The sequence below is a fragment of the Anarhichas minor genome, unplaced genomic scaffold (genome assembly GCF_050575085.1).
Source record: "Anarhichas minor isolate MPS153535 unplaced genomic scaffold, ASM5057508v1 ptg000007l, whole genome shotgun sequence".
Taxonomy (NCBI): Eukaryota; Metazoa; Chordata; class Actinopteri; order Perciformes; family Anarhichadidae; genus Anarhichas; species Anarhichas minor.
Window position 1 is genome coordinate 21,742,306 of NW_027466453.1, and position 13,295 is coordinate 21,755,600.

Genomic DNA, 13,295 nt, shown 5'->3' on the forward strand with positions numbered 1-13,295 from the left:
ATAAACCAGGCGGCAACCTCCGGTTCTGACGAGTGAAGTCAAAGCTTCATGTGTTAAAGCTGCATTCTCTCTAGTGTCCACCAGGGGGCGACTCCTCTGGTTGTATAGAAGTCTATGAGAAAATGACTCTACTTCTCTCTTGATTTATTACCTCAGTAAACATTGTAAACATGAGTTTATGGTCTCAATCTCTAGTTTCAAGTCTTCTTCAATACAGCATGATGTTCATTTAGAGTCACACAGACCATAAAGCAGGGGATGCTTTAGGGCGTCGTGCATGTAAACACAGCGAGTGTTAGCTGGTAGCACTGGCCTGATAACTGATAACCAATCATTGATTCTGTTAATAGTGAACATTTACATCAGACGGACACATTTTATCGGATAAATGAGTCGATATGGTTTTCAGTTAGCTGCTAAGAATCACACAGAGGACCCTTCTGAAATGACTCAACGGCCCGATTGGGCACCAAAGACCACCATTTGAACAACCCTGCCTTATCGGAAATAATTAATTGACAAACCTTTGGATCTGAGACTTTTGCTCCAGCAGCCCATCTCGCCTCCCTGTTGTTGAAATGGCTTTACGGATGCTCGAAACATGTTCCACCTTATTTATGGCCGTGGTAGCATCTGGCTGGCAGCCACAAACCCCCCCCCCACACCTGCTTATGATGCAGTGGAGCCTCTATGGGTTAGGAGGGCCAGCTCTATCAATCTGCTCCCTTCCGGCCCCCACGTACCCCAGTGCGGTTAATCACTGCCACTAATTAGTGCTAATTACTCATCGCTGCCCGGGAGAGCCCCCCTTGTGGCTCACACTGATCTGAAGGTCCTCTGTGGCGCCCCGCTGCTTGGCATTCCTCAGGTACGGGAGGAGGTGCAGGGACGTGGGATGGTGCTGGGGGTGGGGGGGGGGGAGCTTATCTATTCTAATTTACCTTCTTTTTTCGAGGATGGGGGCAACTTTTTTTTTTTTGCTAAAGCAAACACATCCCTGGTGCTGAGCCTCCGGTGGCTGCAGGTAGAAGGCCACGTCCCTGGGGGGGCTGCAGCAGACCGGATTGTGCCGGTCTGCTTTGGTCCGGCTGGCGGCCTTGTCGGCATGCACAGGCCGGCCCAGCTTAATGAGCCAGCACCTTTCTGCTCCCTCTGTCATTAATTGTCTGCGGCCGCGACTCCGTGGGTTACGTTGCGTTCGGCTGATCTTCTTTTTTTTCTTCTCTCCCAGTAATTTTGCTTTAATAGATTCAATTTGCTTTCATTTGCTTCGTATTGATTTATTTGTCCTGCTTTGTCTTGTCAACCATAGAAACCTATAATTTCTCACAAAAAGTTTGTGATGAAAATGCAGAGGGAGCAGAAGAAAAAAGCGAATTTAATTTGCTAATATTGAGCGAGTTATGAAAAAAACAAAGAGAGAAATGACAAATGATGTTGATACGGTGTGCAAGTGAGGCTTGACTAAAGCTGCATTCATTTCTTGTGGGTAACAAAACCACAATACAGATTCCAGACCAGCTGCAAACAGTGAAGCTGAATAACATTGTTGTTAAATAGTTTGATCAGTCCGGCTCTAACCCGGCCAAAAAACCCCAAACATCTCATGATGTCCATGTCAGCCCTAAATAAAAACACAATGGCAGCTGATGGGGGGGGGGGGGGGGGGAAGTGAGTAGATTGGTATTTCAGACGAGAGTTTAGACGTCGGGGTCGAGGAAGAGTCTGAAATAGATTGCTTTAGCCTCTGTCAGAGTGTGTCACTGGGAATCAACGAGAGGGTAGAGGCTTCACCTCGCACTGACCTCCAAATGTGAAGCGTCCAGCTCCAGTGTGTGTGACAGATGAAGCAGCCGCAGTCATAACACACACACACAAACACACACACACACACACGCACACACACGTTTTCCAAAAGCTGGACGTTCACTCGGACAAACATTCTGTGATTTAGATGCTGATGTCCAAATGACATCAGCAGTTGCACGGACATTTTGTTCAAAACAGAATCAGAATATCTCCAAGAAGCCGAACTCATCAGTGATAGATCACCCTGCAATGATGGAGTCACTGGATGTAGACCTTGGCTGTGAACCATCCGCCGCCTATTCCAGCCGTCATTCTGCTCCACCTCCCCTCCGCTATCAGCGCTCCTGTTCTTAGCGTCGCCCGAGATGACGGTGATCGGTTTAAAGAAATGCAAACGAGCCAGAATGTTTGTTTTTTTCCCCTGACACCATAATGATAATGTGTGGAGCCAGACGATGGTCCTACAAGACTTAATATCTGAAGACGAGTGAAAATACTGCCACTTCCACAACATATTCTCCCAAAGAAACGTGTTTCTAGAGATGAGAAAAAGGAGATGGCAGGTTGCTGCACACAGATTGAGGGGAAATAAAGTTAATTTGAGAAACATTTTGAACAGTTTGAGGTTCAAAAGGTATATTTCTGACCTTGGAGAATGCAGTCTTTACGGTGGATTAAGTAGCTGTTCAACAGCTTTCAATGATATAACGTTGTCTTCATCAGCAGACAGAGTTTTCATTCTTCCTGGCCACTTAAAGGACTTGCGGTCCAATAGCGGAGGTTGAAACTTCCGCCCTGACCTTGGAAGCAGCCGTCGAGACAACAGTCCCACAGTAGCTCAGCATCGATCGACTCCTCTGGAGCTTTTAAGTCAACGTGAACGAGAGCTCCGAAAATCAAAAGGAAACTTGAACAGTTCCATGACAGAAGGGCTGCTGATTGAGATCATATGCTCCAGACCGGCTAGTAAATGGACCATTTGGTGGGAGCGTTTTTACCAACTGAGTTTCATTCATCTGCTCGAGAAAAAGGGTCCAAATAGTCACGAATTAAGCATCTCTGACTGCCAGCTAACCTCCACTTAGTCAAATATTAATGATATTTAAGAATATACATTAGAATGTGAACGACAAGACAATCTATCATGAATCTAGAAGAAGTCATCCAGTCACATAACTGCAGCCGTGTGATGGAGTTGGAGCTGACCAGACGTTCTCACGTTGAAGTGTTTTTTTTACCTTTTGTGATATTTTCCGGCGAGGCCACGTAAGAGCTGTAGGGGCGGGTTGCACCATGAATAGAAAGGCGCTCTCTGTTTACGTCTCATGTCTTTACTGTCGGGGTGAATAGCCTTCGTTTTTGAAAGCAATCTCCGCCACAGCCTCTCGGAGGACAAAAAAAGAAAAGCCGTCTGAATCAGCAGCGCGTTGGGCGCCGTGGTTAAACATTCTACACAGATGACAGGACGACGTCCTCCCTCGTGCCCTGGTCAGCTGTTTCTATTTCTCTGATGCAGTACGGTGATATTTAATAAAATGTTTCAGGCACGTGTCCTATGAAGATGTAGATTAGATTTAGTTTTAAATGAGATGTATATATTAGCCGGTGTGTGGTGGAACATTATAATCATCTTCAAAGGGTCGTAGTAATGCTGTCGTTCTGATCGGCTACAAGCTGCTGTTTGGAGTCCCAGCTCTGAATACTTGAAGGTTTTCTGTTATGATTACTATAAGACCAAACTTGCAGTAGTTGAATAAGTATGTTATTCACACAGCCTTCGTATGGAAATGTTTGCCCTGTAGAGTCGAGTGAAATCCAACGAGCAGGCTCAGAAAATGACATGACAAAATTTAAATGACAGTTTAAGCACTCGATAGCTTTTGGATTTGGAAGAGAGTTGTTCATCATGTTTACCGTCCACAGGAATAGCATGAATTCATTTTGATTATGGGCGTAGTTCTCCTATAAAAAAGCTATGAATTAGATTTTGCTTGACCTGGACCAGCTATTGCAGTGACGTGCTACATACATGTAAATGCATCGTGAATAATAATCTTTTCACTTAAAATATGGAATGCATAATTACTACTTTTACACTTTAGTAAGTACTTCACTTCTAGGATTTTGTAAGGAGACGAAACAAGAAAGCTGCAGTTTATTTAATTCACATTTCAGTCCAAGAGAAACACGGAGTGCCACTCATCCTGCTAGACGAAGCCGGCCTTCTTGCACTGAGCTGTTACTCTACAACGCTTTAAGCAGCCGTTGTTCCTTTTTCCTCCAAAGTATTTCTTGTCGCGGGACTTTAAACTGAGACACCAAAGCTTTTTTTTTTCCTGAATGAGTTTCTCTAAATGGAGATGTGAAGCCTCTTTACTGTCTGAAAAGAAGTGTACTTCCTGTCAGTATGCCTCCCCCCAAAAGAGTATTCATCTTTCCAATAAGATAAATTCCCTCAGCTCAAACTCTGCTCATTAAACCTCTGAGATTCATTCAGGTTCTATTCTTCGTTAAAGCGTTTTGTTGATTTTCCACACAGTCTAGTGGGTTTTATTCCGGCGCTGCAGGTTCTCCAACAATATGTTTCCTCGGAGGAAACGCTCGTGATGAGAGGTGAGGGGGATCAGAGCGTTTAAACATTCCGGTCCAGGGACAGGAATGTCGTCTCCACTATTGCTTTGTGAAAGAATCTGTGTGGATTCATACACACACACACACACACACACACAACAACATCAGCTGTGTGAAGGTCGAGCTCGTCTCTGAGCACTGAGAAACATGCGCGTTGTATCTTTAGTCACCCGATCAAATTCTTTAAAAATCAAAATCCCCCCCTCTGCCCTCATAGAACAAGCCAAATCTGTGCTGTTTATGGAAATCTTCAGGAGGATTTGTCTTTATTATTTACACACACACACACACCACTTTGAACCCACCTGGCTACCGTTTGCACGTGTAAATTAGAAGCAATATATCTGCAAAGAAAACGGCACAAATGTCACAGACAACATGAGACGAAGTGTAATCTGTTGCATTTCCAACTCTTAATTGACCTTCTGTTCTCTTCACGCTTCTCCTCTCTTCTTATAATTCTCAATTCACAAGAAATATAGTCATCTAAAGGCCATTCTTATTCATTAGACCGGCTCGCGGTGCTTTTTTGTCAGCGGCAGCGAGGGGCCAGCTGACATCTGCTGGCATAATGTAGAGTCCAGGGCCGGCATCGGCAACAGGAACTGATTTATAAGGTTCCCTGTTTAAGTGGGTGTCTTAAGGTAATTACAAACTAGTAGGGAGGGGGGGGGGGGGGGTTGCTGCTAATTGCACCTTCCCTGATCTGTAATGAAGGCCAAACAGCATGAAGGAGCTCGTCCTGCGGAGGAGCGAGGGCGGCTGAGCTTGACCGGTTAGTGTTGGTTTAGCTCTGGGCTGCGGCTCCTCACCTGCTGTTCTGCCGCGTCTTCAGCCAATTTCTCTTGAGTAATTAGCCGCGATGCCACATATGGTGCAATGGCGGAATATCCGATGAGCTGGCGGATGTAGAGGACTCGGAGGACCCCCCCCCCCCCCCGCGGGGACCAAACAGCCAGCGCGAGCACAAATGGGATGACTGGAAAATTCTTTTGACATGCACAATTAAAAACAAATGTTGTTTCCACATGACACAAATGAGCGTAATTTATCACTGAGCAAATGAATTATTAGGACGATTAGAACATGAGGTAGATTAACTACACCAATGAGGCTTGAATTATTAACTATATTTGTATCAGTTGATTAAGATGTTTCAGAAAGAGAGCACATCCCACCACGGCAAGTCATTAGAGGCGGAGTTTTAACGTTCATTAGACGTTAGGAAGCAAAGATGAGCAAAGTTACCCGAAAAATGAGGAGCCGTACAACCAGAATTCATGTGAGAAACACATGCATGTATGACTACTCCATGTATGTATGAAGTATTCACAGAAGACTGGATGTAAATATTTGACAGGATGATGGAAATGGAAGGAAGGCCGGTCACTCGCCGCACTGTGATTGGCTGAGGAGGCGGAGCAGGTTTGTTTTCAGCACGGGCGGAGATGAAACACGAGCAGGTTGATCTCCTGAAGTCTTCAGTGAAGACACTTAGAGGCAACAAAGCCAACAGGGACTGTTCTCTGGGCTCATGAGACATTGGTGAAGATAAATACATAAAGACGCGCTTACAAGGAGAGATTACCCGGGTTTTTGAGCAAATGTTGAGGTTGACAGAAATACATACAGCCTCTCACAAACAAACACATCTGTAGCATCTTTGCATTCGTTCAATGTATTTGTAGACGTGATTTAAAAACTGCGAGGAGGAAAGCCCTGATGGCATCATGATGGAGGACAGCAGCAAGATGATTTAACACAAAATGTTTTTCTAAAATCTGTTTTTGAGGATGCGTCGGTCCTGCGTGGGTAGCGTTTAGACGTCTGTCTTGTCACCGTTGACATTTTATTATTCAACTAGGATTTCAAATATCTCTCCAAAGTTAATATTAAGTGATTTGAGCTGCTTAAACAAACCGTGAAGATGTTCATCGTGCTCTGGTTACCGTGACCGGATGTTAAAGAGAAAATTAAACTATCAGTCAATGTTTTGCAGATACATTCAGTTTGAACATTTTATAGCTTTACAGATTAGTTCATTGTTTCCTCATAATGTCTAAAAACATGATGTGTAAGGCGTTGCAATTCTTTTAAGATGTTACATTTCTTTACGGTGGCCCATCGGTGCCGATGCGATACAACTGCCCAAAACATTTCTCTCAGGAGATACTTTCTGCAACTTTCAGGAACCACAAACAAATACAAATCAAAACAAATACAATCACAGAGACATTGTGCAAATACAAAAATGTGCTGCGAATACAGAAACATGCAAAGTCTAAAACACACACAGCCCTTGATTTAAAAAAAACAAAAAACAAAACACTCTCTCCCGGGTCAAACATGAAGCTGTTCATCTTAGAGCTCCCCCTAGAGGCCGGGAGGACTCGCGCTGTGTCGGGCCCAATGCTGAAGTGCCTTAAACAGGGGGCGACTCCTCTGGTTGCAAAACAAAAAGTCTGATTGTCGATCCAAATATGGTCTCTTCATTTCACTGGTTGCAAAAAAAAAACTAAAAGATTGCGACGGCCAAAATGCCGAACTTAAGGCTATAAAACTGTAGTTCAAAAACTAGTTTCTTATATACAGTCTGTGGTTTGGCCCTTGTCTGCCACCGTACATATAGTCGTAAATACTGTAATAAAAAACAGAAAATATGGTTAAAAATGATGTGAAGGCAAAAATACATGTATGGAGGTTAATTCAAATGTAACCATGAATATTTAAGGATACGTTATGCAACACAGGGATGCACGATATGGAGTTGTAGCTCATTTTAAACACAAGAAACACGATGAACAAACAGAAACAGTAGTACATTCCTGTCGTACATTTCTTTGAATTTGCCTCATAAGGAATGTAAACGGGAGCAACAAAACCAATTCTCTGGGCAGAGAATATGGTCGACATCTTCACATTACAAACTCAACATGAGGAAAACATTGTTTATCAACTTTGACTGATGTTTGAGCCCCAAGCGTCCTCGAGTGCAGCTTGATCCTGGACCACCATGGATCCAGGTCTCTGTGAAGACGTGGGCTCAACAGTCACCGACCTGCCGCCGCTTTCCATCCCACTTATTTTTCCTGCGACCGAACATCAGACAGCCAGGATGCATGCTGGGTAGTGGCGTAGCCTCGGGTGCTAGCTGGGTTAGCTTAGCTTCCGCCTCTGTTCGGTGGCAGGTTTGGCTCGGTGGTCGGCTGCTGCACCTTTTTCCGATGTTGAGTGTTTTTGTAATAAACACGGAGAAACAAGACAATTAGCTACCGGCGGCAGCATGTACAGACATCCCTGCTGTTATCTGTGATTATGAATGAAAAATGTGTTATTAGTGATTACTTTAAATGAGTAGGGGAGTGAAAACGTGTGCAATTATATTTTTGAATAACTTACGACTTGTGTAATTAAAAGGAAATGACAACTTCCTGGCACTCACATTTCACATTTGTGAAGCGGGCACTCAGCGCTGCGCTATGTTCCATTAACTCATATTTGTAGAATACATTCCGATGTTAAGGAATCATTTCGTTAATAGATGATCGCTGTTGTGTAAAACACGGAGACGACGCCGCGTTTGAGCGCCGAGTCACCGAGGAAGAGTCTCCGTCGAGTGAGTGACACAAAAGCAAGATTAGGGGATCAAGTGCTGAGAGATGAGAGAGGAATTTAGTGGAATTGACGGCACATTCAAGGGTTTCGGAGCGGAAGAGAAGACAAGAGACAGGGCGATCATTTTAGAGATTTTGAAGGGTCAAGATTAAGCTGCCTGATAATAAGCAGAATGAAATGAACCAATTTTGAAAGTATATGCTGATGCAGTGTGGAGGGAGGGAGACAAAGAAGGTTGTCAGTGCTTCCACAAATGACTTGCTATCAGACAACCGGCTTTTGGAAATATTGGATTGTAGTCAGTCAGTCAGATTCCTGCCCGCCGCACTATATTTATGCACGGATCATATTCGAGGCCCCTGCTCGCTGCCGTCTCTTCACGGTGAATGCGAAACGGACCAATAAAGAACCCAGATTCCTCCTGGATGTAATTAGCCGATGGTTTCTAATGGAGTCCGTAGCAATGCATTTTCATGCCGCTGTCGTTTTCCCCCTCTTTACCCCGGGCAATATGCCTTGAAGTGTAATTCCTGCCTGGGCGTTTTCGACACGGGGCTATCGATGGCATTCGATCTGCTCAGAAACCCATCATCTACTTTAATAATGTCACTCACTGCCACGTTCCCTCTGCTCGGTTCCCATTAATAGTCGACCTACGTGACGTTGTCAACATTCACCGCTCAAACAACAGGGTCTTTGAAGCATGGCCGGTTCGCAATTGGGTCATTTAATCAATTTATACAATTGAACCTATTTAACATATTGATATGCAGTTACCCAGTAATGTGTGTGGCCTTTTATCCCCCCTCGACTGAAGGAAACGCCAAGGGAGCTTTTCAGATCTTCTGCCGTTATTTATCATGTGACATTTAGCCGGAGCCCTGATGGCGGCAGCTCTCCACTTTAATTAAAGGTTCAACCTCTTCACCGGATGACAAATTGACTGGTTTGCACCTTGGAAAAAAAGTGGAGGAAACATGTCGCGTCACCCCGTGGCTCCTCGCTAACGGCGGGCCAACACCGCGGGGAGAGCCGGCATCTTTTAGTCAAGTCACCGCTGAGCGAGGTCAGAGAACGAGCCGGATTATCTACTGCGGCGCTCTCTTACACGGAATAGAACAAAACAATTTCCTTCTTCTATCGGTTCTGTTCTAAGCTTATCTTTCTTGGACAAAAAAATACCCCAAAACATTATAAAATAGATGTTTTTCTCTCTTTTTGTTTGTCCTCATTATTTCCTCCTTGTGCCGTTCTTTTGTTAAGTTTCTTTTGACCTTCTGTTTGTGCAGATGCCGAGATCTGCAACTCCCGTCGGTAGCAGCAAATGGCTAATGGTCCGTCCCCCGGTTATTTTACGGCAGGCTGGAGAATATGTCCACTTTGCATGGTTCCCTTCTTCCATTTTTCAAACTTCGCCTGAGTTGGGAGGTGGAGGGGGAGAGGGGAGGGGGAGGGTGGGTGACACAGCTTGAAACGGGTTTCAGGAGAAGCAGCAACACAAATGGAAGAGTAGGCCCAGATGATACAATCACTTTGTTCAGCATGAACACTTCTGCAAACATGTTCGGGGGGGGGGGGGGGGGGGGTCTGCGGGGCAGGCGCCAAGGCTTCTGTGTAAGATGAGATGGTGTAAACAGGCAGATTGGCTCTCTGCTCCACGTTTGCTCCTTGAGATTTCATGCTGGCTGGATTTATAGAGAGTCACAGTGCAGAGGAATCTGCCTTGGACTCCTCTGGGGCCAGTATGAGAGAGAGAGAGAGCACAGAGCTGTGAACTCCAGATGATAAACCAAATATAAATCTATATTAAAAAAACCAGAATGAATACATCCACCGTCTTCAAAATAGATGCCCATCTTTTTAATGTGGCTTTCACATCAAGCTATCCTTCCTCCTCGACCTTCATGTTCGTATATATCCACACTGTACGCTCACATGTTTTATTTTATAAACACTTTATATGTTCTTTGTTGTCGTTTTCTGGAGCAGCCGAGGCTCTGAGCGAGAACTGCTGTCAACAATAAAATGAATTTCACGTTTACTATCGAGGGCATGTGAATGCAGCGATTAACGAAAATAAATCTTGAGAACAATATGCATTATACTTGGTATATGATGACCTGAATATGTTTTCAAAGAAGAACATGACACTGAATCTGCTCTTTTTAGTTAATACGTTAGATGTGCAGTCTCTGAATTACTGCCTCCATCAATCCTCAGTCTATGACAAACCTGTGCTGCTGCTCAGCTCATGTGAGGAATGTCTCGTGCATTCTGTGCCATGTCCTCCTATCAACATGTACTAAATACACACGTTTAAGAGCTCCGGTTCGTTGCTCTTGACCACCACAGATGGTGTAAATCCAGATTTTACAATATGTCATCCAGAGTTTATAGAACTGTCGTAACATTTGCAGTTTGAATTCATGAACCCTCAAAACACACATTATCCTCAGTTTGCAGCCAACGCAAGAAAAACACATTTCCTAATATCAAGTCATGGAAGGTAACCAAGTACATTACTCAAGTACTTTATAGTTATTTATTTAATGTATTCTTATTTCATTTTACTTTGTTTTTGTCTTGTGTATGTTTGTATATAATATAGTTATGATATTATTATGAGTACCCAGCACTAAAGTGATATGTTGATCTGAAATGAGCCACATAGAGAGAACAATACATCTATTTGTATTATTTTGATGCAGATTGTTTTTGTGTGTTTTTACTAAAGTAAGCAGTTGACCTTCCAACAAAAAACAATAACAAAAAAAGACAGAATTTATTAATATAAATTAAATTAAATAATAATGAAATTACTACAAAGATGATTGCTGACTTGAGATGTGATTGAGCTTCATCAAATATCTTCACACTGCTTTTATTCCTCTCCTGGTAACTGTTCAGGTATTATGTACATTAAAACATGGCATATAAAAGAACATATTACCTTTTACTATTCATGCCCGAGGGGGGAACCTTTCTCCCCGACGCAGACGACAAACTAGGTGCTAAATTGATCCTTAACGACAGTGAGGGGGGGGGGGGGGGGGGTATTTCCTGTTTGCATTATCAATACACCAAAGCAGTAAATGTGGAGGAGGAGCAGCTCGTCAGAGGGACGAGGACCGATGGAGCTCCTTAATAACGGCCCCGCGTAGAGGCGACCGTTGTCTCGGCTGTAGGCCCTATACTTCCTTGACAGCCCCTGGGATCCCTTTGTCCTGTTGTAAACTATTCCAAAGGAAGGACATTTAATTGCCCGGCACACACTAATGAGTTTGCAAACTAATTAAAGGGGCTATATTACGCCCTGTGGAGGCCCACATCACTAAGAAAGCCAGGGACATCTTTAATGAGGAGCCTTGATAACCCTTCAAAGGAGGAATGTGTAGTGTCTGTAATGATGCCCAGGGTAAAGCCGAGCTCAGCCAGGGAACGGTGTGCGAGTGTGTCGGTGTGTGTCCCTCACCTCGGGTGTGTGGAGACTTGCAAGCAGATGCCAAGTGTTTTCAGTCCATCGCCCACAGCTACCTACCTACATGTCCTAATCAAAGAGTTTCGCTCTCCCTCCAATGGGTTCAAAGATAGCAGCTCCGGCTCTCCTCTCAGTGGGTGGCGCGCCGAGATTTCTAGCTTTGTTTCATTTTTCTTCTTCCTGTATTGTCTTATTTACTTCAGGATCATTTGACTTATTGAGGAATCAGAGGAGCGTTTTTCATGAGCGACTCGAATGACCTATATCACATGTAAAGAAAGAGGAAACATGGAGAGGGAAACGTCTTGGCTGAGTGACGAATGTGCCATCAGAGTCGATCAAGGTCACGATTAGTCCTCGTTTGGACTCGCCTCTAACAAGTTAAACTCTTGGACTGTTGAGGTTCTCTGCCTGAGCTCCTGCTGTGGCTCCGATGCAGCCGGCCGCCTCCTTCTCACTCTGTAAAGTCAGCCCCCCCCAAATCCTCCAGTAAACAAGTGCATTTTTTTTTTGTGTGTGTGTTTGGTCACAATATTTTCCTCCCAGACAGTGACGGCTGTTATTTCGCCCGTGGCTCCTGTCAAAACTAACACGGCTTAATTGACTGCGAGCGAATGAGCTCCTGGATTGATCCTGTCAGCCTCCTCCAGGAAGTGATGTTGCTCCATCTGTGAGGCGCAACTCCAGCGACAGCAGCAATCTGTTGCTTGGGAATGAGCCAAGGCTTTAAAAAAATAAAAATAAAAAAAAAAGTCAAAATTACAGAAAGTACCTCGGGCGCTGTGTGTATTCTGATCAGCTGTCAGTGATGACACACTCAGATGAACGCGTGCGTGTGCAAAGTGAAATACCAGGCAGAGACATCCACGTGCACGCGATGTAATTTTTGCATCATGGTTCGCAATGTGACATTCAAGGAGGGCCTGTGTGTCTCTCCCTGAAGGTACGCCAGCAAATCAGAACGGTCGTGTCGGGCTTGTTAGACATTTGATGTGAGGCTGGTTGTCCTCGGGGGGGTTTATCCAAAAAGCAGCCTGTCATCCGTTCCTGCAGCGCCGCCATTTGTCCAAACAATCGTGGCACACTGTCATCTCGGGTTTTTACCTGTAACTCAACGCAGCCGGGCCCAGTCGTGACCCCCAGCCTCTCTCCTTTTTTATTTTTTATTCCTCTCTCATTCTTTTCTTTCTCACCCGTCTCTCCCTCTTATTTTTCTTTAGCCAGCGATACCTGGGACATTTCTCACCCCGGCTAAAGCGGGCGATGCGGCAGCACCTTCTGGCTCGATTAAATATTTAGACGGCTGTCTATGTAGATGGCGGCTCGGAGACGCAGGAGGAATAATCTGGGAGACAGCTGCTGTGGCACATCTGGGTGTCACTGATAGCGGGGGAAGGTGTGCGGCTGGTGTTGCTCTGGAATGTGTGTGGGGGGGGGGACTTAAGAGACACAGCTGTCAATCAGCCGGGGCAGCAGAAGCTTCATGGCGTCCCCACATGGTGGGTCGGCTCACACAGACTGACGTCTGACAGACACTGACGTCTGAGCCGGATGCACTTTTTTCGGTGGAGGCGACGACCATATGCTAATGCTGCCGCTAGTCGAACGGTTCAGCCCCCCCCCCCCCCTACCAATACAGTTAGCTCTCATGTTAGCATGCGTGCTGCTGCAACAACGCGCCCAAAGATACATTAATGACTTTCTTCTTTCAAGTGACTTCCTGCAGGAGACGCTTTTTTAAATAGCACTGATCCGTGTTCAG